The following is a 26,423-nucleotide window of genomic DNA, read 5'->3' on the forward strand; positions in this document are numbered from 1 at the left end:
GCTTATACCAAAACTCGTTGTCGCTTCGTTTGCGAGTGTTAGTGCCACTGCGTGTTTGTGTGTTTATATGCGTGTGTGTGTGTCAAAATGACTTATTATGTTTTGGTGCTTGTGCTTCTGATCTTTCTTCTGCTTTTGTTGCTATTTCCTTACGCTGATACACTTTTCCTTGCATGTATTGTTTGTACGCAGAGAATAAAAAGTTTTCATTAAACCGTGGGCATACTAACACATTATCCGGCCGACGTGGCGTCTTATCAACTATTTTAGCCGAAAAACTAGAAAATTGTTTTTTTTTTTAATCCGCAATGTAAAGTAACAGGTTTTTAAGATGGTCTTTATAAGCACAATATCCCCATTTCGACATAACAAATAAGTAGGCAAATGTTTTTTTTTTGTCTAAAATGCATGCATTATTAGAAACAACTTTTTATTTTAGAGTTGGGATATCATCACTTTGTTGTATTTGTATAGACTGCTTAAAATCAATAATTAAAATCGTCTAAAGGTTATTTAAATAATATTATTGTGTTAATTGTACTATACACTTCAAACGCACATTTTCTAATAATAGTACACACACACTTATTTAATTATGTGCTTCTGCTATGCATCCCTTTGCCGTAAGGTATGCAATGAATTTTTAGACAAGATTTTTAATACCGCAAAGTGATTATAGTTAAACCGCCATAACCACCATATGATAACAAGTTAAACAAAATTTGTTGAGGATTACAAATGTTCAGAAAAACACCTTGTAGCGAGATAAAAATGTAGTGATGAAAAAAATTCTGATATCGTTGATTGTGCGGAAGGACTACCTTCTTAACTACAGTCAAATTAACTCACTACCATAAGAACGCAGAGAAAGTTTTAAAATTTCGCCGATCGGACAACTCTCAACTCATTTTTAACCGAGGAGATTTATTAGACAAATTCTCTTTTTGCCACATCCGTGTAGTTTCTATCTGCCGCAAGAACAACACTAAATATATTTAAGTAACTAGTTGTTTCTATTGCTTTTAAACCATTTATACTGGTTTAAAAGTAAAAGAAAATGTAACTAACAAAAAACATTGAGGGAACATCATGTTTCACTTTTTTGTTAACAAATGTTTTATTATAACATTTTTACCTACCAAATTGCAGATGCATACTTTTCGGCGAATTTCAATGTTCAAAATGAGCCGATAGTTGGCGATTTTGTTGTTAAGCACGGGAGGGTAATTTTTGAGTCAAATCACAAGGGCATTAATATTTAAAAGCTTTAAAAGAAAACGTCAGGTCAGTTTTTTGAGATCGAAAACAAACAATAAAGGAAGCAAACTTCGAAGTTTATGTACCACCTCTTCCAGCTATTTATAAACTTACAAATTCTTTAAAATAACTACATATAACTACGCAAACTAGTCTGTCAGTTTTAAAGCTATCTATTTTGTCAAAATCGGGAAGCTATATCATATAGCTCCCATTAAAACAATCATCAAAAAAATATGATTAAAATCGTACATCGTTTTTGTCAAAATCCCATATTACCGTATTTTTTCTAATAACCATTTAAAAAAAAAATTACTTCTAAGAAAAATAATAGTCCCTGTTGGAAAATCGTTCTTGGCCCTTAAAGTTGGTATTGACTGCAATTATGTGCAAATATTCAATTATCGATTAAAATAAATACGAATTAATTTAATATAAATAATTAAATAACATAACACAATAAAATGTTCATCACTTTAGAATCATAACTGATGTCATTTAAAAGCCTAGTGCGATAAAAAGTTACAGTCTTATAAGCTTGATTCTGAATACTGCAACTTTGCGACTAGGCTAATACAAATAAAGCTAATTATAAGAAAATTTATCTAACAATCAATAAAACACTATTCGCTGCTTTAACATTTTTAAAACTATACTTTTGGGCTGACAAATTCATTTTAGTTAACTAGTACAAGTTGCTAAAGCAATTTGATTAAATCGATATTTCTGTATTATATTAACTTGAAATTCAGCCCAAATATTCTAAATCACCCTCAAACCTAATCTTTCGAATTCCTCTTCCTCAATAGTTTTAGTAGCAAATAAAAAAGATTCAAGTAGCTCAAACAAATATAACATTAGTTCGATTTGTGTTTGACTTAATTAATAAAGCCATTTAACCTTATGCAGTTTCAAGTAGTAGCAACAGCATTATAATACCCTCTGCAAGAGTATAAAATGTATAATTTAGCTGCACACGACTGGGCTAATGCAAGTAAAGCAAATTATACGAAAATATTTATAAACAATAAAACACTATTACATTTTTTAAACACATTTTAAAACTATACTTTTAGGTTGGTTAGGTTAGTTAACTAGTACAAATTTCTAAAGATTTCAATATTTCTGTATTAAATTAACTTAATATTCAGCCCAAACATTCAAAATCACCCTTAAACGTATTCTTTCGACTTCCTTTTAACCAATATCTATATGCTGAACATAACAAATATATTTACCTAATACAGAATCTCCCTGATTCGCAAATTTTGGGCGAGTACCAACAACAGCTTGAGACGGGAAATAATTTGCGCTAGTGTGTGTGAGAATGTAAAATATGTATTCGTGTTTTGACTTTTAGCCTTCGAGTTGAAGCTATGTAGAGCCACGTTCTCGCCAGCGACAGGCTGCTTGGTGCATTGAATGCTGGACCTGGCATGAATGGGTGCGGATAGCACATTGTAAAAAAATGTTTAGCAAAGGCCGGTGGCCGCCATTGCTCTGAGCCAAAATATAAAGGGAACGTAAAATGGAATTGGCCATGCAGAGGCCGCACCTACGGTATGTAAAAGTTGCTTTGTCATTATATCATTAATGCACTCCATTTGATAGAATCAAAAATCTTTAATTTTGCACATGGCGCGCACTCCTACATTTGGCTGCTTGGGTGGGGCAAGGGATGGCTGTTACGATCCTTACTTAAGACGAGTTATTAAAAAACACGCCTTTTAATTTTTATTGCGGAATACTCTTCCACGAATTGTATGTGAAGTTGGATAAGTTTACTTAAATTAACAGGCTCAAATACGAATTATTTTACCTGAATCTAGATCAAGGGGCATGATGAATACGTAGAAAATCTTCAAAAGGATTTAGCATAAAAAACGACTGTTTAATGAACTAGGAAATTTTCAAATGTGATAACAGTTAGCATGTGACGTGAATAAATATAATAATAATCAAGAACACTCGAATAATAAATAAGTGAGGTTGTAATTAGTGTTCCAAGGTTCCAAAGTACTAGAAGCAACTACTTTTAAATGAAAACGAACTTTGTTATATAAATTCAATTTATCAAAGATAAGGTATGATTTTAAAATCAATATCACATATACTATCTATCTGATCAACTTACTTCTGCAATTAAATAAATTTTAGTTTTCTGTGTATTTGCAATGCACATATAGAGAAAGGAGAGCAATGGTTTTTATGACACCCTGACCTAATGAAGTGCTACCAGTTAAATAAGAGGAATTGCTTATTACCCCACACAGAGAGCCAGAAAACGCTCAAGCAATTTGATTTACAATTTGTTACAGTTTAATGGTGAAGTGAGTACCAAAGGCAGCTTATTGCCCAACAATGAAAGTAAAAGTTGTGTCATTTACGTTGCGGATTTGGTTGGCCCAGAATGCAGAGCAACGATCTAACAATTGTGGGATGGCGGGCGAGGGCGAAACAACAAACAGATTGCCCGGCTTTTTCCCATTCGTTATAGCCGTAAGGCACGAGTTCGCCGATTTTGTAATGCATTGACAGTCAGAGCAGCTCTGGTATGGTGCGCATTTGGAAAGCAAGCCTAATTGTTCAGAGACAGTCAAAAATCGACTCTCCGCCTGATCGAATTTAGGCACTTTTAGCTCCTAAACTCTCTTAAACAGTGGAACCTTTCTCACTCGACGCCTTGTCCTTGCCTTAAGAGGAAGTAAGTGCCACCGAAGATCGATAGTTCTGGCAAGAGCCAGTAATACACGTCTCTTCCGTATTGCAACACCTAGGGCGGAACTCAATCCTCACTGACTGGGGAAATCATACAGGCCTGCTTGTGCACTGTTTGAGATTTTCATGTTGGTAATTGTAATAGTCTCGCAGGCAGAACGGCCTTGAAGTAATACACTCTTACGTGTTAAAAGTTAAAATGGTAGCGGCGCTGAGACTGGGAGGAGAATTCGAATACTGCTACGGTTTGTCATTTAAATCCGGTTTATTCAACCAACAGTGCTGTTTGCTGTTTCTTGAATTTGAGCGACAAAGTGTGACAATGCTATTAAATTGCCCGCATTTAAAACTACTAGATACAACCCGTCTCAAAATTTTTTAAATATTGTATTTAAATGGAATCACTAAAGTTTAATAAAAATTAAAAAAAAAATTAGTGAAAAACTAGATTTCTGACAGATAATTACAATAAAAGCAATCATACGCTGTTTGGCCAATTTAAAATAGTATTTAACCATTCACATTTTTGAAAGTGCAAAACCGTTTGTTTAATTTATTTGATCATTTTCGGGACGTCAAAAATAAAAAATTAAAGTCGATCAGAGCAGAAAACCAAATAAAGTCTAGGCAAAAACTGATTATCGACTTCCTAAGAGCTAAGGCGTGGCCAACGAATCCGATAATAGCAGCTTGGCGATTGTTCTAGTCGCCACAATTTACGCTGCGCTAAATCTATACAATTCATTTGCTTTAAGTTATAGCCCCCACCCTCTTTCGTTAGCCGTCCAGCCACGCCCCTCCGCTTCAGTCTCCTGTACTCTGATATCGGCTATTTTGAAACCGTCACGTCAATCTGTGGAGAACGGCAAGGTCAGCCAGTTACCACCAACTACGATTGTTTTAGCACTGCATTCGTCAATTGCAGCCAGGAAACATGCACTTTTAATTTTCCATCTCTGCTACAGGTTTGACGGTTTATTTATTTTCGTGCACAAAATCGTTATTTTGAGTAATGAATAAGATGTAAATTGGCATTTAAAAATTTGATTCTTCGATTCCAAAGTGCAACAAAATGGTTTAGAACATATTTAAGGTAACACTACAAAATATACCTGTATTAATCTGCCAAAGAGTCCATGGATCGTGGCGTTGTGTTGAATATGTATATCTATGTTTTTGTTTACTTCCGTTTGAATTTAATTAATTTGATTTTCATTAGAAAGGCAAAAAACATGCCAGCCCAAATTTAACTTAAATTTCTTTCAAAATTCTTCAAAAAACCTTTGAAGCATAAGAAAACTTATATATTCATGACTATCAAACCGATTTTGCGTTTCACTGTGTTAACGGCTGCAATAAATTGGACTATAAGTAGCCAAAGTCAAATGTACTGGCAAGGGCAAGTCAATTAAAGGCAGCAAAAGTCAACGACAGACTATCGAAGTTGTACAAATGAAATGACAAGGTAATCCGAGAAGTTTGGAACGTTCAAGGCGCTGCTCTATGTAAGTCCCAAGAGACCACCCTCATTTTATAAATTTAAAATAGGGTACCAACCGTAATTGACTATAACAATTTTTGATATGTCACTCACTTCGCAGCACAATTAATGCGTTGAATTTCGTCTAAACCCTAACGAATTACGATTTAATTAAGCTCTTACCGGTCTGTACCACAATTTTTTTTAAGTAACGGAACCATTATGTCTTATTTTTAAACTGCAACACTCCCTTTTATTAATCGAGAGGTGAACACAATGGCTAGCATTTCAAACATAACACAATAAAGGCTCTAACAAATACAGAGATTTTGAATCAGAGTGCATGTATTAGTACAGGTATGTATGTGTTTACTCTTAGGCTTACCGGGGCCGTAAGCTCTTTATAGAAGAAGTGATGGGGAAGTTTTCAAGGCCCCTAATTTAGCGGACATTATACGGTTGGGCTTACTTGGATACTGAATCAATTTGCAGCCCAAGGTGCACGAATAAGTGTCTTAATGCGTGCCAACCAATGACCACATTTGGACGGAATTTGGTTTATTGAATAAACTATCAGTATAAAAGAGTTGAAATAGTTTGAAACGGAAACGGGATTATTAGGCGTTGATAAATTTGCACCACCTGTTTGTAAAGTGAGCGGCAAGCATTTTTGAAACGCCGTAAAAGTCGTTGCAAAAAAGTAAAGAGGGGTAACAAACGACAAATTGTAGGACATTTGTAAGCATTTATAAAAATTTTGGTGGTCGACCGGTTGGCTCATTTTTGTAATTAAGGCATTAGCCTGGCATTATAATAATTCGCTTGTGAAATATTCCATTAAACCTAATAACTACCTGTCAAACTACGACAAAGTCGCGAGCAGGGTGACTTGTCCTCAAGTAGACTCTTGTAATGAGCACCAATTCGTATTTATATTGCTCAAAAGTAACCTTGTCGAACCAAAATTTGTTTTCAGTTAATAATGTCATTGGCACTCATTATTATAAATCACGTTTAGTTTAAATTCAATATCGAGAATTTAGTTATATTTTTCATTTTGAGAAAAGCCAATTAAACAATCGTGTAGGAAGGCGAAATAACATTATGGAGGCCCGTTAGTTACGGATCAACTGTGAAAATTATACAACAATGTAAAAATATCTAAAGGCAAAATGCGCTTCGCGCTCCACTCACAGAATAATTCGTGTGAAACACAACCACGCAAAAAATAAATTGATACAGAATTATATTAATGTTCATGCCTTGCTAAAGCCATCAAATGTTGGCGCCGCAGCCGTTCACCAGGGAGCCCCTTTTACTTGAGCTTGGAGTGGTGCTTATAGCTTTGGCTCGGTTTTGGTTGGCTGCTTTGGCCCAGTTCTTGGTCGTTGCCGTGTTTCCAGCTCTGTTTAACTTTCAATTCTCTTGCTCGAAACTGCCTGCGTTGGAAATACGCTAGCATATTAAGATTAGCATCGGGTATAGCAAATATATTTCATCAAGGACAACCCGGTTGGGTAGTAACATTTCTAAAAATAACTCGAAGCATGTGTGGAAAAGCAGCTGAAATTCTTGAAGGATGCAAACGAAAAATCGTTAATCCGGTCCACAAGTGTAAAGTAGTGCTCAAATCAAAATATAACAACCATTTATTTCCCAATCGCAATGGTATATAGTAGCCCAGCCATGCCGAACTTCATTGGAAAGAGAAGGAAGGTTGCTGGTTGCAGCTATGCTGGTGGTGGCTGGTTTTCCTTGGTGTTTAAGAAAACCACCCAAGTAACCCGCCTTGTGTCAGTATCTGGTTTGAAAATCATCGGGCACTGTGGGTTCAATTCTTAGCCAAGTGCTCAAACTCAAAACAAAAACCGATCTGGGCTGCGGTTCCGAAGTAATTGGGGTAAATAATATACCCGAGCAGCAGACATATACTAGAAGCTGGTCTTGTTTGCAATGGAACAAGCTTTAGCTTTACTCTTACTTTCAAAAGCTTAAGAGATGATACTAGGCCCGAGCGAGCTCAACAGAGACTTTAACAGTCATTTACTTTACAAGTTTGGTCTGAGCGATGCTTGGCTCTGTCTGATAGTTTACAGAAACAGAGTGAGTTGAGCATGGCTCAGACCAAACTTGGCCCAAAAGCTTGGCCCCGAAACTTGGCGCGGACTGGTCGGATGGCTGAGCTTGCCGAGGGTCTCGAGACACTCACTCTGCACAGTCGCGCTGTGTAGTTCCTCGGATTAAGACGTGTGGTTCGCTAAAGCGCACGGTAAGCAGATACGCACGAGAGTCACCCGGACTTGTCAACTGCATTAACCGATTGTATTAAGCCACCGCCAATTTCGTGAAGTTTTAATTTTAATCTACTTGTTAAACGTGCCGAAAAAAAGTAGAGCCCTCAAAAACTGCACTCGTCTTAAAATTTTACATAGAAAGCAGGCTCAACTGCATTTTGTTGTTAGTCGAAGAGCTCGAGCGTGTGTGTCGGTAGGCTCGCTTTGCGTTGAAAAGAAAGTTTTCGCTAAATGTACAAGCATCAACAAACAAAATAAAAAACGTGCAAGTTTTGTTTTATTTTCCCTCGCATTTTCCTCTCCACGCTCTGGACTAGCTCGCACAAAGTTTTCCGATTTGGTAGTGCCCGCGAATACCGTATGGGAAATCTGAATCACAGTAAGCCGTCGAACATCGTTTTAATCTTCTCTTTGCATTTTGCCAAGCCATTTTTTCCAATGCAATTAGCAAGTAAGCTGGCGGTCATTGTAACGGCTCAAGTGAAAAACTAAAAAACCAAACTGGAAAACCACTTGCCAAAAGCAATAGTAAAAAACTAAGTGTTGTAATCTGTGAACGTGTATGTGAAATATGCATCTACGCGTTGTCAAAAGCCACAAACGAAAGCTCAAATAATAGGGGCAGCAACTAAATCTACTTACAACAATACAAACACGTTTAAACAAAGTGCAGTTAGAGCCGTATTCAAAGCCACAGCCGCGACAGAAACAAAACCCACAGTAGAAAATTGTAACACAAGGCTGGAAAAAAATATAAATTGAAAAATTGCAACACTGCCTTCTTAGTTATCTAGCAATTGTATGCAACACAAAACAGAGCTTTTCTCAACGGCAACCGACACTGCCGCTGCAGAGGCTGCTTCCCCCACGGTCCGCGTTCCACACGACTATTCGACCTAAGCCCGTCTATTGGTATTTTAAATTCTGTGAACTATCGCAGTTGCACCAACCACATCAAGCAAATTTACAGTTACAGTTACGATGACGCGCAATACCTACAACATGGAGTACTTAACAAGTCGACTTAGCATTCTGTGGCTGCTGGGATTATGTCTACTGCTATTCAAAACAGGTGAGTAATGCCCACTTGAAAGAGCGACACTCTACAGGATAAAGAGGCAGACCCTTTAAAGCAAAAGGGCCGAATCACTCTATCCACGAGTCCTAGACAAGATTCTAATAGAACTTGAGAAGACTTCAACCCACCCAAATTGCAGCAAAGAAACACTTGAGTTATATCTGAATATTGCAATGTTGCATCCTACCATTCAACAGATTCGAGTAGCTGAAAAAACAACAGGCTGGTTGCCAAGTCAATAAACTTACCCGCCCTAAGCTGTGTTTCAGCAAGCTGATTAATGTTTTACTTTTCTGTGCATGCTGTTTACTCATTTAAAAGAGAATAAATTTTAAAGTTGGACAGTTTTTTTGAAGTATTGTATCTTTTTATAACCTTGCAGACGGTATCACAGTTTTAGTCAAAAGTTTGAAACGCAGTGAATGAGACATTTCCAATCCTTTAAAATATAGATATTCTTGATTAACGTCACAAGGTCGTCGATTTAGCAATGTCCGCCTGTACGTCCGTTTGCTCGTATCTACGCAAAGGGAGAAAAAAAAATAACTTTGCTGTTTTTGAATTTTAACTGCCATTGGAAAAACCCATGGGAAAACATTTTTTTATATTTCTTTTGAATATAGTAACGGAATACGATTCTTACTTTTTCAAATCGGAAAAAGATATCATATAGCTGCCATAAGAATAATCAAATATTTGAGCTGAAAATCATTATATTTATATGTTTTGAAGAAAATTAAATTTTTGCAATAGCTATAAGAGTATATGAACTTTTGCTTTCCAAATTTAGCTTCCTTTCTTGTTTTAAAATAGAATGTTTGTATATTCACGATATGCCTCAAACTATTTGATATCTGCTATTTGTAACTTTCTTATGGAAACATTCTGTTTCGCAGAAGAAGGCAAACTTGTTTTGGCCGTTGTTCCAGCCGATTCATCTGAACTCATGCCGAATTCCATAATATTAAAAGAAGTCAAACCACCAGCTGGCACACTTGGTTCCAGCTCAGGCTCAAGCTACTCTGTCTACCACTTATTTGTTTCTCGCGACCGAAAATTTTTATTTATTTCAAGCGATTAATCGCTCAGCGGTAAAGTGTAAATAGATACACAAGTAAGGTTATTTACATAAGGGGATATCTAATTAGGTATGTAGGTAAATACATGGTCTGATCACCTGCTCTATTTACCATCAAACAATAATATAATCGAGCGTATCGAGCGTAACAAGCCGAACCGTGTCAATTTGTTGGTCAGCCCGTGTTGTCCACTCAAACAAACTGCTAGGTAATGGTTATGAAATTATGTAAGGTATGCCAATCAGTCAGCAGCCAGCCAACCAGCTTATGGCTCAAATATTAATTGCATACAACACAGAGACTCGAATGCCATGAATGGGTTGAATAAGAGTTTCGCTAAGTGAGTGAGTGTGTCGGTGTGACCGAGCAAATTGCGGTTATAATAACTGTTAATAATCTACAAAACAGTTAAACACTTAATTACTCGTTCACATTTAAATACGTAAAATGTTATCAAAAGGAAGCAAGATAAAAAAGTGGTTTAATAAGGTATGTGTAAATGACTATAAGAATCAGTTTGCTTTAAAAAGAGAAAGGCAGCTCCAACCTACAATATAAAAATATAATTCAATTTAAAATTGTCTACACCTCTTAGTATTTATCACTATTCCATACTGGGCTGCATTGCATTGCACTGTAAACCAAGATCGACTGTAACGAATGCAATTATAACATTACCTCCTCCTCGAGTATACTAATTGGGGTTTGATAGTAAAATAACTTTTTTTGAAAGATTTATAGACTTCAAAGGGATATCGAGTAACTTAAAGAAGTCAATTGCACTGAGGGTAGTTGAATGAAAGAGAACGTTATTAGTTGAGTAGTGCTAGGGCAAGAAATAAGCAAGCCAAAATGGCTGTCAATAATGACACAATAAAACAAAAACAAATGCGTAAAGGCATTAAATATATATGAAGCTAGCGAAAGCCAACCAAGCTTAAGAGTTTTGATGGAGTGGGGTAAAGGCAGGGACAGTAACAATACTTTCCATTTCTTTAGACTATAACAAAATTGGTATGCCGTTTTTTTAAGCTAGCGAAAGGGTTAGTCTTGTTTTCTGTCTCTGTTGGCTTAGCGCAGAGACCTCAGAAACATTTATGCGTAAAAACATTTTATATGTGACTGGTTTACACCGGAAAAGCCTTTGAATTTAGAAAAGAGGTAGAAAAGGTAGCGAAAGTCAATACAAGCCACAAGAACTTATAGCTAAAAGACAAACACAAAAAAAAAACCCTAACAATGTCAATTAAGGTATCGGCCACGCCTCCGCCCAGCCATAGTGCCTCGACTCTAGCTCTTTACAACCACAGGCGGTGTCAATGCTTACCGTGCGAAAGTGTTGGGGCATGCGGAAGATCGTTATTAAATTACTTGGCTAGGTCTTTGAGTGTAATCCGAACGCTTTATACGAGCATGCACGAGCATTGACATGGCGCAACTTCGTTTTGCATGCACAGCGGTGCACTTTCGCTTTCGAGCAGTATACGAGTATGAGGCAAGCTTGAATAAATTTGCACACAGCCATGGTAATCTCTAGGTTTCGAAAGGCTCCAGTTAATTTGCGTTGAATTGGAAGCTGAAATTGTTGTCGGCACTGTGCGAGAAGTACCAATAGACCACCAAACACCCAACTTCCCCTATATTTAACGATGGCCCTTACCAGCTCCGAGTTAATGGTGCTACTCACCTTGAAATGCACAAGTTAACGTAATACAGCTAGCTGCAAATTATTTGCGCTGCGCAATGAGCAATCTATTAAGGCACTGCTTCAGTCCGACAACATCCATAACCGATGTGAACAGAGCTCTTGACGTCTCTATGCGAGGAATTTAATGGGGCCCAATGCCGCTGCTCCACTTAACACTCTCACACCTGCCCTGCTATGGTCAGATAGCTCTCTTTTCTTTCACCGCCACAAAGCCAGTCTGACAGTTTGATGTGAGTATTAGATTGCGTAAAAACTTTTAATTTTTACGATTATTTTATGCGTCTTTCACATTTTCGGCAGTTTGCATGTAACGGACCGACACCTTAGCTTTGCTTTTTGTCTTTGTGATTCATTTTAAATGGCCATTCTATTCTGCATTAGAAGCCAGAAACCTTCAATTCGTAAAATTTAAGAACATACCACTTTTAGTATTGTTATTGTATTTATTTATATATTTCTTTAACTCTCTAAAATATTCATTGAATTTTAGTCAACAGCTTTTTTAGGACTATAAGGTTCTCTTTGTGATTAACGGATCTACCTAACTTGTACTTTTCAAGGTTCTAGGACATAAGGACATGTTAAAGAGTATGTAGAAAAAGGCGAGTTTATTTCGGGACTCATTGTACTACGAGAAAAGTTCCTTTTTGACTTTTAAACGTTAAGTCTGCATCATTAACTGCAATATTCACACAACTATTAACAAGCTTCAGCAGCTGCAACTTAAAATGGAAACACAAACCGTGTTCGATGTTGCTTGTGCCGGTTACTGCTTTTTTTGTTGTCTCCTTTGCGGGTAGATAAATTTATAAACTGGATTTTGCAGATGCTTAATGCAACGACCTTGACGCGATTGCCGTTGGGGATGCAGTTTTCGTTAATTTTTTTGTCTCGCTTTTAAACCCGCAGCTTGCTAAGTTTAAGTCGATATTTAGGCTGAAGGGCAAGCTGCAGCGAGGCAGCTGCCCTTCTCCACTGCAGAACACTCGGCTGTAAAGCACTTTTCATTTATCAAATATTTTGCGGCTCCATATGTGTAGTTCAACTTTCACTTTCTACAGCCGCAACCAAGCTGCGACACGTATAACTCGGCCGGCTTAAATGAACGTTGACAGCCCACAATGACAAAATGTTGGCCGGTGTGAAAGTATGTGAGCTTATCGATTAGAGGAGCCCGTCGATTGCATAAGCGCACTCATCTGCGTCGTTAGGAGCTTCATTAAGTGCGCGGTGTCAAATGTAATGAGTTACAGAACAGCTGAACTGAATACGCACAACTCTCTGGGATTAGTCTTTTAACAGGCACAGCGCTGCTCTATTAATCATTTGACAAGATGGGAGAGGGGCGGCGACGGTCTGTTTGTTGGCCGATCGACTCTTGCAAGCTTGAGTGCATTTTGTAAGTGTATATGCGTAAGCACACAACTAGCTTTCTGAGATGTTGTTTTGCCATGTATTTATTTCTCGCTCACATTTAAAGTGTTTGGATGATATTTCTGTTACTGCTGCCTTTTAAGCGAATTTCACTCGCCCGTAGCGGTATTTTCGTGTTTTTATTGTTGTCGGCTCAATGCACCTACCGCTTTCATGGGGACCCTGAAGTCGACACGTCACTATTTCAATTTTTTCAATGTCACTGTAGGCGGAAAGCAACAGGTTCCATATTCAACGGATAGTTTGATGACATCTTACTTTGTGGTTTTGGTTTCTTGATTTCTTGTTTATTAAATCATAGCTAGGGTGGTTTTGTTTTGTCCGGCTATTGACTGGCAAAAAAAAGTGCGTCAGTTTCTTAATAATTGTCCACTTAATTAAATTAGAATTCATTTTACTTTTTTAAACTTACTGGTTTTTTAATTAATAGGAATTCTTAGTGACTCTTTGGCCACAATTAACAGTAACGACGTCGTTCTTATATATTTAAGCCGTAAATTATTACGTATGGCACAAAAGTCTAACTCGTGAGTTTAAACTGTTGGCAACACAAATCCCATTCCGCCAGGTCGAATTGGCTTGATCTGCTCGGCACTTTTTTATAGCAAGCTCCAATTATGTTACTCAAAAGTTGACATTTAAGCAGCAACTGGCTAATTTGCATGGTCCCGCTGCCGTCACCCATGAGTAGCTGCACTCGACTTTGCGCAAGGTGTGGCTTAGCCAACAAAATTTCGCTATTAGCGTGGGAAAACGGTTGCGTTCCACCGATCGCCTACAGTAAGTCTGGTGTAAGTGTAGTACAACCCGAGCGAATGGTTCAAGGTCGTTTGAAAAAAGTTGAATACCTCAGTAGTTGCAATTAAATATCGTTTGGATTCATTCATTAATAGAGAGGGAGGGGTTATGGGCGGTTTTTCCAATGGAAATAAATATATGTATAAAAAAAATTGGTTCTTTGTCCATCTACAACCAAATTTTAGATCCGCCTCTGGTTAACAACACCCACCAGCAACTTTATTACAGTCGTACATGTATCTTGAACCATAGGAATGCTCTTCCCAGTGTATTCAAAAAAAAAAGATAAAGATATTATTCTTAGGCATGGCTGTGGATAAAAATGTTCCATTCGTTACTGGCACCTAAAAATGCTATAAATTTATTTTACCCTGTCCGAAGGCGTCGCATAAGTCGCGAGACGTCTTTGCCGCGTAGGACTCAGTGACAATGTACTTTACTCCCACTCTTTTTTGTACAATGCGGATGGGAAACTGAGTGCTGCTTACAGACCGCCTTCTTGAACTTTACAAGATTCCTTTGGTTTGATTACATGCCAGCAATATTTCTGAGGTCTACCGAGAGCCCTCCTTATGTCCTGATATTCCAGAGTGAGCTCCGCTTCGCATAATTCATAGATGTGACACAGATAACCCTTCTACACACTTTGCCAATATTTAATATCTTCTGACTCTATCGTGTCCATGCACGCTGTAATTCAAATTCTGAAAATAATATTTTTATACCCTTGCAGAGTGTATTATAATTTAAGTCAGAAGTTTGCAACGCAGTGAAGGCGGCATTTTAAAGTTTTAAAGCTATCTGCATGAAGTTCTTTGGCAGGTAGTCCATAAGTCGGAACGAGCCGGATCGGACAACTATATAATATAGCTCCCTATAATGTATATATATTCTTGATCAGCATCGCTAGGCGAGTCGATCTAGCCATGTCCGTCTGTCCATCTGTCCGTCTGTCTGTCCGTCCGTTTCTACGTAAACTAGTCTCTCAGTTTTAAAGCTATCTGCATGAAACTTTCCCAAAAGTTGTCTTTCTATTGCAGGTAGTATATAAATCGGAACGAGCCGGATCGAGCGACTATAGCGTATAACTTCCATAGGAACAATCGTATAGCTTTCATAGAAACTATCGAATAATTAAGCTGCAAATCATCATTGCTTCAATGTTTTTAAACATACACGCAAGTAAATCATAATTTTAACGATTTCAATAGTATTTAGTTTTTGAAATAGCTGCAAGGGTATATGAACTTCGGCTTGCCGAAGTTTGCTTCCTTTCTTGTTTTTATTATTCCTTTTTGACATATTAATAATTTGACAGTTTAGAGTTACGCTTTTAATTTTATTAAAAACGGAAAACGATATCATGTAGCTGCCATAGAAACTATCGAATAATTGAGTTGCAAATCATCAAAACTTCATTGTTTATAAACATATACGCGTATAAATCGAAATTTAGATGTTAAAAAGAATTTTTAATTGTTGCTATTGCTGCAAGACTAAATAATCTTCGGATTGCCGAAGTTTGCTTTTTCTTTCTTGTTTTTTTTCTTTTCAGAATGAGAGTTTTTTAGGATAGTCAGTTGTTGATGGCTATTTTCAAAAGACTTTATAGGCCTTGAATTCTTTTGTCAGCACTGATCCTATCGACATATCATCGGGTAACGCTGGTGTCTTTTACGAATCAGTATTGGTAAAATCAGCATTTTAAACACGCATAACTTATCTTAAGCTTGAGTCTTCAGGCTACTAGACCTACCCAATCAACAAACCGGATAGTAATTCAAAAGCAACTTACCGCAAACAAATAAAATCCGCTTATGCGAACTTGACATGAGTTAAATGTCGATTAGTCACCGTGTTATTTAAAGATTCGGCAAACTCAACTAATGACGAAACATCGAAAATCCCCAATAACGGCTGGTAAAGCACACTGACACAGGAAAGTAGCAAACGTCAAACGATTAAAGAAGCTATCTTTAAGGTGAGTGTCATACAAAACAGTTGACGTTTCAGCCGCAGATAGAAAATTGAAGTTCTCAGCTCCAAGCAGAGCCCACTTCTGACAGCAGACATCAGTTCCGTCCTTGACTTTGGCTTTTTGCATAGTAGTTGTAGTCAGCTCATTCGCAATAAATTTGCTTTGGTAACGTTACCTGCGATTGGGTTGGCTTAGCGCAAATATAGTTTGATGGATTGTATATCCACTAATTATTTTATATATTGTATTATATATTTTTATACCTTTGCAGAGGGTATTATAATTTCAGTCGGAAGCTTGCAACGCTGTGAAGGAAACCTTTTCAACCATATAAAGTATATATGGTTTTGATCAGCATCACTAGCCATGTCCATCTGTCAGTCTGTCCCTCCGTCCGTCTGTTCGTCCGTCCGTTTTTATGCAAACTAGTTTCCTCTCAGAACGAGCCGGATCGGACTATATATCATAGCTCCGATAGGAACTAACGGGGAAAAAAAATAATTATACATATAGTATACATTTTTGATCAGCAGCACTAGGGTTGTCAATCTAGCCATGTCCGTCGGTCCGTCCATCTGTCCCTCCGTCCGTCCGTTTCTACGCAAACTAGTCTCTCAGTTTTAAAGCTATATCCAGGAATCTTTTCCAGAAGTTGTATTTCTATTCTATTGCAGGTTGTATAAAAGTCGGAGCGAGCCGGATCGGACTACTATATATAGCTCCCATAGGAACAATCGGGGGAGTAAAAAAATTGTATCTTTGCTGTTTTTCAATTTTTATTTTAAGTTCCTTGATATTTCGTGATAGTTTGTTATTTTAGAATTACGGTTCAAACTTGGACGTTTTAAAGATGTTCAGTTTTATCAATAGCTGCAAGGGTATATACGCTTCGGCTTTCCAAAGTTTGCATCCTTTCTTGTTTTTTTTTTGTCAGTTATTTTGTTTTTTTCCATACTGTGATTTGACTTTGCTTGTGCAATAATAATAGTGGTATTGTCAGTGTTTATGTTGCCAACTTGATTAGAAGCTGTTAATGAAATTCTATCGTATCTGGTGCGGTGTGTTCCGAATGAACTGTAATTTCGAGATGTATTTGTCCGGTCTATTGGTGGGTTCTTTTGGGCTTGTAGGCCTTTTCCTTAATTTCTTATAAATTATATTAAAAAAAAACTGGCGCTGTTAAACCTCGAATGCTTCCCAACCTTCAATTGATTTAAGAAAACACTAGCTTTGCTTTGGGCAACCCCTTTATTGTCATGACTAAAAAAATCATCTCGCAGAAGCTCCTCCGCTAACCAGTCACAAGCCGAGACGTCCAAAAACATAAGATGCCACTTTGGAGCACCATTTGTTTTCGCTTTTTAATATTTGTTCGTTTTTCGACGATTTCCAGGCTGTGCCTTATTGTTGTTGGTGCATGTATGTAAGTGTGGTCTTACCAGTTGGCTTAAGCTGCCAAACATGTGCCGCCGGTTCAAGTTCAACGGCCATCGCCGCGTTGACATTATCCAAATCCTAAACATATCCTCAGCTGGCTGAATAGTTAGGCGGCATCTTTACGTTTCGAGATTCCTTGTCCAGAGCCCCCTTTTCGTACACTCATGCTTGCCTAAAACAAGTCAAGTGGTTTTGAATAAGCTTCACTTTGGTATTTGGCTTCATGTGAATGATCTACCAAAGTTTTTTCTCTCCATGTTTGTTCTTGAGCAGCGATGAGATGAGCAAAAGGTAAAGGTCACCTGTAGCCGTTAGCAAAGGCATTTATGCAGACTTTTATTGATTTTTGTGATTTATCTGAATTCAGTGGCTCGGCGTGGTAAGTTGTGGTGCTGGTTTTTGGTCTGATTAACTTTGATTTTCTCTGAGCTAATTTAATATATTTAATTATGTTATTGCAATTCACATTATTAGCGCTAGTTGCTGCACAAGCCCTTTCAAGCCCACTGCTCTCTACATTATCATATTCAGCATTTAAGTAAAAGGCCTAACCTTGACATCGTTTCGGTGCACAAAGAGAACAGAGTCTCATGCCTAGAGACAACAACATAGACAGAAACGAGAACAATACACAATGAATACATGCTCAGAAATTAGAACTTTACAATCACGACTTGCATGCGGCACTGCCGTTGCCACTTACCAATTCGAACACATGTTATTAATTTGACGTGCACTTCTGAGCAGCAAAAGTGAGCTGGCTTAGACAAGCTAATGGCATTAAGACGAAATACAAGTTTTTTAACCAAGAATTATATTTTGTCTGCAAGCACTTAGGGGAAAGCTTCTGGCCAACTACAGCTGGCTGGGGTTTGTAAGCACGGACGACATTGTGGGGAACTGGTATTATTTGGCTCACATTATTTATAAGCAAGCAGCCAGATCTAATGAATTCCGCTACACAGGCACTCCCTTAAACTACTGACTCAGGCTTGGCTTGGGAACACAAAAACTGAGCTGGGACGGCCATTCAACCAACACTATGTCTAATGGAAACACACAATGAACTGTTAGACTTTATACGGCGCATTAGGTTGCCAAAATGGAATCGAATTACGCCCGAAGGCGACTGGTTCTTGTATTGCACGACTTCTAAGCGGGTAGCACTTTCGAGTCTGTGGGCTTTAGCTTAAACTAAAATAATTATTAATCCACTCTTTCCATAGCAACCTTTCTGTTTTACGCTTGGGCTTGACATTTATTTTAGCCTATTAAAGTTTATAGCCTCAGTTTTTAGTAGCATGAGTCACCGTTCTGTGATATCAATCCCTAATGACTGTTTATTGAAAAATTACTTGCAGAATATAGATAATTTTTATGGCGCCATGAGAATAAAATCAATTTAACTACAACATTTTTTTCTGATGGGAGGAACTTTTGAAGACTATGTCCTTACATAATAACTCAAGGAGGGTACAGCTTAAAACGCCACACAGTGTAAAGAGGTCAGACTGATAAATAAACGAAGACCATGTACAAAGATGTATAAGGACAAAAACGGACACAATTGGTTCAGCTACTTCGCTCTCATAATTGTTGGCACATTGTTGCAGTTGTATTCGGCGAAGTCTAAATATGACGCCGACGCAGGTCGAGTTAGAAACCGTAATGGTTACAGCTTCTTAGTTGCATATTGGTGGCGGTGTCTTGCGCAACTGATAAAGCCTTTTAAAGACTCATGGCTTTTGGCAGCCGCGCCAAGGCGTGTAGTAACCCTGAATTGTTTTTTGACTCGACTTTTGAGCGGAGTTATAAAACCGCAGACACAAAGCGAACCTAATGATCAGCCACTGGCAGACAAGCATACATAACATTTCGGTTGCGTTTTAGGATATACCTTGAATAAATGCACAAAACATGAACGCTTGGACTAATTATGTCGCGACAAAATTAGGATGGGGATCATTAAGATAAAGTTCTACAAAAGTGGCAAGTCAGGCGGACTATAACGCGGTTGTTAAGCAGCTATAAACTATTTTACTTTTTTTTTCCGCTGAGACCGATTTGTTTTAAACTTTTGGGGCACACCCAAAATGTGCCATGGACTTAATCAAGCAGACAAGCAGCAAAAGGTCCAGTTGTGGAGTCGGCAAGCCGTTCATTTTTGGATTCTTGTGCCAGCTTACAAATTCTGCCTTTGTCTTTGTATACCCTTCATGCCAAAGTTTAAAACGCAGAAAAGGAGACATCACTGGCGAATCGATCTAAACATGTCCGTCTGTCCGTCCGATTGCACTAAAACTAGTCTTTCAGTTTTAAAGTTATCTAAATATAAATTTTTTAAAGTATAATATAAGTTGCAACGGAATTGGGCGACTATATGTTAAGCTACCCAAGACATGATCGGAAAATTAAAAAGGTAAGCGAAAAAATATGTATCATCGTTGTTTTTTAATACATAAGCATATACAACTCGACACTACTTCTACGATTTTAAAAATACATTTTTAAACCTAGGAACAATAAAAATATTTATTGGAAATCTATGAAACTTCATTGCTTTTAGACAATTCGGTTAAAAATTGATATATAGACGTTTTATAAAGCATTACACATCTTGATCCTGTCGATCCAAAACTAAAATTCAGTATGTGAGTGCCTTTTTAACTAATTTGGCTGCCCACACTTGGATAAATTAAATTGGAGCTTTGTAAACGATTGTAGCTTTTACTTTTTGCTGCAGAGTGACGGCTCCACTGATCAAGCATGGTCTGGGTTAAACTGGGTTGGGTGGATTCGTTTTTTTTTTTTTTTTTCTAATCCCAAGCTGGAGGTCTTCGAGTGGTGGCCTTTATTTTACTTTTGGCATTTTTAAATTTTTTGTATGTTTATATAAATTAAAAATAAATAAATAAATAATTTACTTGTTATTTTTTTTTATTCTGTTTCCATGTGTAGTTTTTTTGACTTGATAGTAGTTTTTCGACACTTGACTCGCCAGTCTTTCCCATGAAAAAACAACTACAGCCAAACAATGACGACCGAGCTCTTTTACCTACACTCCCGTTATAGGCCTGCTCTGTACGCCCTAGACCTGGCCCGGAGTTTGCAACACCAAATTGTGGGCTCCGGGCCGCCGTTTGCTGCCGTGCAAAAATTTAAAATTCAAACACATCTCTAGCCAATTGCACATACCCTGAAACTGTGGCTGGGGAACGTTAATTTCAAGTTGCGTTTTAATATCGTGCAGTAGGTATAACGCGAACGGCAATAGGGGCAGTTTGAGTTAGATCCCCTGCAACTGCACTGGCCGCGTTTTGAGACTTGCCTCTTAGCTTACATCATAGGCATAGGCATCGAATCGCAACGCAGACATCGATTTAATGCATTTATTTTAATGCCAAAGCTAAAAGTATTGGCCTGGCCAACGACTTTACCCACGCATACGGAGGCGCAGCAGAAATCAGTACCGTTTAAGATCAGTCCGTCCTGCGTAGCAGCAGTCATGACTGAATCTCCCAGTGGATCGCAGACATGTTATTTTTCAATAGCCCAATTTCCACCATTCATCTTGTGATGACCTCTTCAGTTTCCCAGGAGATGTGCCCAAAATTGTATTATTTATTGTTGTTGTGAAAATTGAACGCTATTTCTTTCCAATGCGGAAAATTTCAATTTCCAGTACCTTACTGTTAGTCGGTGATTATTTTTTTTACTTACAAATCACACATACGTAACCGAGTCAAGCACCCTTGACTACAGGTTGCTTTAGGGTCGAGGTTGATCTCATGCGAAACAATATGCGTAGACATGTGAAAGTATTTCCACGTGAATTATTAATAAAGCCGAAAAGTGGCTAATGCCACATAACTTGCACACAGTCATTTAAAGATGAAAACATTTTGTTCCGGTCCAATACATTAAAAAAGCCGCGGCCTAAAAGCCGTTCACTCTGACTCAAGCGAAGCACTCCCAAAGCCCGGCTACCAATGAGCGGTTGGGTGTCAAAATCATCACCCCTGCATGACAATCCATATAATTGCATTGCAGAAAGACAATGCGCGTAATGGGGTTTCAATGCAAAATTCGAATGCCGGAGCGTCGCCCTCTCGTTACGATTGTCAGAAAACCAAAAATGCATGTTGGCTAATTATTTCAGCTATCCCAAGCGCTTGTGAAAAGCGAAAGCCCCAATTGACAAACAATGAGCGGAACTTGATGAACCCGCTAAAAAGTTAAAGAAGCTCTGGCAGACGCCAGATAAATAAGTTGGACAGAGATAAAAAAAACCTTTAAAGACAGTGTTTTAATCCCAAATAAAATTTCCCTCCTGCGCTAGTCTCATTATATGCATGATTGGGCTGTTAGTGTTAGCAGTACTTAGATTTTAGCTAATGCAAGGCTAAACAAGTACGGTAACGTAAAGCAGTAGGTACGTACGCCTGGCAACAACGATTTCCGGCATTATCAAGTTGCAACGCCGTGGACGACCGCCCGTTTCTTGCTTGGACTGCTGGTCTGGCCCGGTCTGGTCATTGTTGGTCACTGTTGCTCTGGTGCTAATAAAATTCATTTAAATGAAAAGAGAAAGGTAAATGGATATTGCCACTACGCTCCTATGACTGCCTGTCTTTGTAAGCCACAAATTTCTCGGTGCTTCTCTAACACAAGGGTCTTCTACTTGATCATATAAATCTTTCCAAAAGTGAACTCACACATTAACTTTTGAAAGAAGTTCTTCTAATAACCCCTTTTAATGCATTTAGGGCTATTTTCTCTATTTTAATGATACTTTAATACATATTTTTTAAACATGAGATAAATAAATTTTAATTTCTTTTCCGAACTTAAAGTTACCTGTCTGTATCTTTTCCCTTTAAAAGTTGTTAAATTCGTGTAAGCCTCGACCCGCTTGCTAGTAAAAAAATTGTTAGGCGTCGGCAAAGATAGCGTAACCCCAGCATATACAAACATACAGTCAAAGGTGTACCTTGACCTGTGAAGAAGAAGTCGGTAAGGCGTTTTCCTTTCAATTTAAATTGAACGGTAAACAACAACCACCGGCGGGACAAACTGCAATTCGCTGAAGCAGAAAGCTGTATGTAAATTTCGGCTTTTGGTTATCCACTGGCTGTAAATGCTTCCTTCGTGTTAGCTACTTTTCTGTTGGATGTTTCGTCAAATTTATGGTTTGTTGCCTCTGCAACTTGTTACTGCCATTTTGCCCACTTCTTCGTTTTCTCTTGATTTTTTTGTTGGAGACGCGGGATAGACCATGACCTTCACAGGCACGAGATGGGAAACGATACTGCCTCCTAACTATGAACAAGATTCGCCGTGGTCAAGGCAATCTTCAAATCGGCATTTTGATAGGCGTACCGTACACACTTGATTATTCGGCGGAACTCGAGTTTTATTTAGCTGAGCGTACAAATCAAATTCCTAAACATGTTGCAATTTAAGCAGCAGAAAAAAATCCATTGAAATGTAACTTGGAGCGTCAACCGTCTCTGTGACGAAAACATACTGCCGTCGCGTACTACACAACGCAACGCAACAATGCAGATCGCCCCCGAAGCAGTTTACAACATCAAAATGAGTTTCGTATGGCTGGAGCAAATCACGCGTTGCAGTCGAGGTCTCGCTATCCGAGCTTCCATCCCCATTCTGGGGTAGCACCCAAATCCCGCTTTACCAAGACTGCGGACTATAACCGCCCAGCCTGGGGTTTGGTCAAATCCCCGTCTCCGTTTCGACTGCGGTTATAGCTAGTACATAGCACACTTGATTATTGCCATGTTGCCAATGCGACACACGAACCGCGGACATTGCCCAGCACATAAAATGACTGGTTGCAGTTGCAGCAAGCGAAAGTGATCGATTTTAAAGTGGGCGTGGCTCGGAACGAGTCTTGCGCCACACTGTGGCGTTGTCGTTGGAGTTGGCGGCGACTTGCCGTCGAGTGGTCTAGTTGTTGCCACTAGAAAAAAGATCTCAGATACTAACACACACAGTGCCACTAGCATGAATGCCTCACTGTTGAGAGCTGTGGTGTCTGTCTGACGGTTATGCAACATTCTCGGTTTGACCCACTTTTGCGCCGTTTTCTTGAGCTTTTTTTTGTCGCCATTGCTGGCCAGCATTCACTTTCGGGCAACTCAAATGCAAAAATATGGAGAGCAATGGGACCGTTGAAATTCCTAGAACTGTCTAAAGATATTTTCGATTGAGTGCTTTTTGACTTTGTAACAATGAAATCGCGCGCTCCCTCCGCATTTTAGAGCAGACCAGCTATAAACCAACAGCATAAGACATCGGGGGGCGACAACCATATTTTGAAAATTATTTGAAAGTTTGCTGCCAATTAACATTTAAAAAATTTGATAAAATCGTGTGCCACTGGTGTCTTATTGCTAGCCATAACGAGTGCAGAGACTGGCCGGACTGCTGCGTTCACTTTAAGCTCTACTGCGTGCCCCGAAAGTCAAAACGTTTGCGTGCATGCCCGTTGATATGTACAGGTGTCCGTTCCATATGATTATGACGATTAAGTCGAGCAGCCCAAAAACCATCTGTAGTACCTATATTTACGTTTCAACTTAGACTTGGCTTGACCAGCGGGCAAGCTTTTGTTAATTTATTGGACTTAGCCCTAACGATGATAAATGCATAAAGTGAATTATACTGGATGACCGAATAACCAAGTTATTGCCAAAAGATCATTAAATGACGATAAGCGAACTCATAACCAGGAGCCCAAGCTAAGCACACAGTTCCAGCCCGTACTACATCGAAGTATTCATTAAATCAAACTAGACACGGCAGTTAACACAAAAACCCCCTACTACCAGCGTCCTCTTCGTAACTTGAAAGTGTGCAAAGAAAGTCTGCTGTGCTTGAAGTAGCCCCACCGAAAAAGCCTTCGCCAGCAAATTGGAGCATTCTCCCCCAAAAAAGTTGGGAGGAAAAGCGAGCTACTACAGAGCCACAGTCGATTGTACATTGTCGATTGTATATGTGGCAACACAAAGCCAGTCGATAGGCTAGTTACATAATAGCCAAATAGCGCTTTAGGCCAGAGCTCCACTTTGTATTTGAATGTGGCCCACAGCTACGAAAAGGAAAGCAAATGGGAAAGAGGCATGAGGCAAGAGTAAGTGCTGCATATTTCCTGTTTTCTGGTACTCTCGAAAATAGGTACTGGCAACTACTGCTCATGGCGATTATTTAATTTTTATTTCTTTGTATCTCTGATTACCCAAGTCTCCTAAATTTGTCATGCACTGAACGCTGAAATCAAAATTGGTTAATTTCGATGGCATGGAAAGATGCCTGTCTGAGGAATGTTTTTATAATTTTTATAAAGTCTTTAAACTGTGAAACTCACCCTTGGCTTTCTTTGTCGGATGGTAGGAATAAGCCCAGCAGTAGAAGGACTCGCGATTGTATAAAACTTGAACGCTTTCAGAGCCTGATCCCAGATAAGAACTATTGAAAAGATTTGTTGAGCTTGTGCTCTTAGACATACGTTTTACTAATTAACTAATTTATTTTAATGAATTTATAAAATAACTGTAGGTAATATAAACAGATATTAAGGTACACTCTGCTTAAGCAGTTAAATCACGTGTATGTCAGTGGATGCCCATAGCCTGTTAGCAGGAAGTATAGCTGCCAGCGGAGACTTTTCCTATCGAAAGGAAAAGCTTGCCTGTGCCGTGTGCTAGCTGCTTTCTGCGTGTGTATGTATGCAAAGCGAATGATTGTATTTGTGGTCAGCTCAACAATCAATGCAACAATCAATTGTGGCGTTCGAGGTCTGGCGCTACGCCTCTTTCCATTGATTTGGGGAGTCTATTGAAAATGAAAACAAACGAAAGCCCACCAGTCGGTCAGGCAGCCAATGATTTATATTTCCGTCTTGTCGGTACGCTGAGCGTGTATTTAATTGCGGACCGCACCCAGCGAATCGAAAGACTTAGGCAACAAACTTGCCGGGTGCTCTCTGTTGGTCTGCCAAGTTTAATTAAAAGTTCAAACGCAACCACGCAAAAAAGAAATTGAGCTATCAATTGAATCAGAGAGTCGTGGAAGAGACTTATGAGTGTACAAAAAGACAGTTTTCGATCTAGACAACTTAAATGCTGGTTTTAATTTATTAAGTTAGTTTGCCCTTTAAATACAGAAAAAAACTCTTTAGTGGTTACTTAAAACTTTACGTTCAATGACTTAAATAGATTTAAGAAAGTAAATTTATTGATGGTTTAATTTAAGTAAACTAACGTAAAAGTTCTACGCCAAGAAAATTGTATCCATTACAATGTGGTAAAGAGCTCATTACGGTCGACATAAATCAGATCTTGAGGCTGCATCCGAAGCTGCCAAACGAGGTGGCAATTAGTCCGATGGTTTGCGCCATTTGTCTAAATTTGGCTGTGCTATCGGCGTTTGCCAATTTTATGGCTTTAAATAAGTCGGAGGCAATGTTGAAATGCCGCCTCGCTAAGCAAACTTGCGCCTTAACGCCTTTTGGGCCAAACATGGCAGACGTAGTCTGGGTCTGGAAATTATCTCCCATCGTTAAAAGTGTTGGCAACGACTTTTAGGCATTAAACAAATAATGCCTAACATAAATAACCGCCGTGTGTCTTCTATTTATACATATTTTTTTTCTTAGCTTGAACTCTTTAATTTAGATCTAGCAACACCTCAAATCTCGCAGGGTTGCCTATAAATAATTCAACGCTCAGAGATACGACACTTTTATTGGTTTTTAATGCTTAACATCTTCCAAGCAGCGGCATTCAAATATATCGATAATAAAATGCCTCACGCTGATCTTAAGCAGGTTGTCCAAACCGATGCTTATTTATCTACAATGTTTACCGAGCCGGCAGTTTGGTCAAAGTGCCATGAGTGCCATGTTTTATTGCCGCTTCCGACTGACATGAAAGTCAAGTTGCTCATCAAACCTAGTTTTATGTCTGAGAAGTTGTTGGTCGAGTGCATTTTAAGCACACCACAAAAAAAAAAAATCAAGCTCCACGACGGATCGGAATTGTAAGGCTTTTGATTTGCTTCTTATTTTTTTGTTTGATGATAGGGGCAAAGTGTAATGTGCCAAAAAGAGCGATGCTTCTATTTTGGCTCGGGGCATAGATA

Source organism: Drosophila elegans, unplaced genomic scaffold (genome assembly GCF_018152505.1).
Source record: "Drosophila elegans isolate 14027-0461.03 unplaced genomic scaffold, ASM1815250v1 contig_35, whole genome shotgun sequence".
NCBI lineage: Eukaryota > Metazoa > Arthropoda > Insecta > Diptera > Drosophilidae > Drosophila > Drosophila elegans.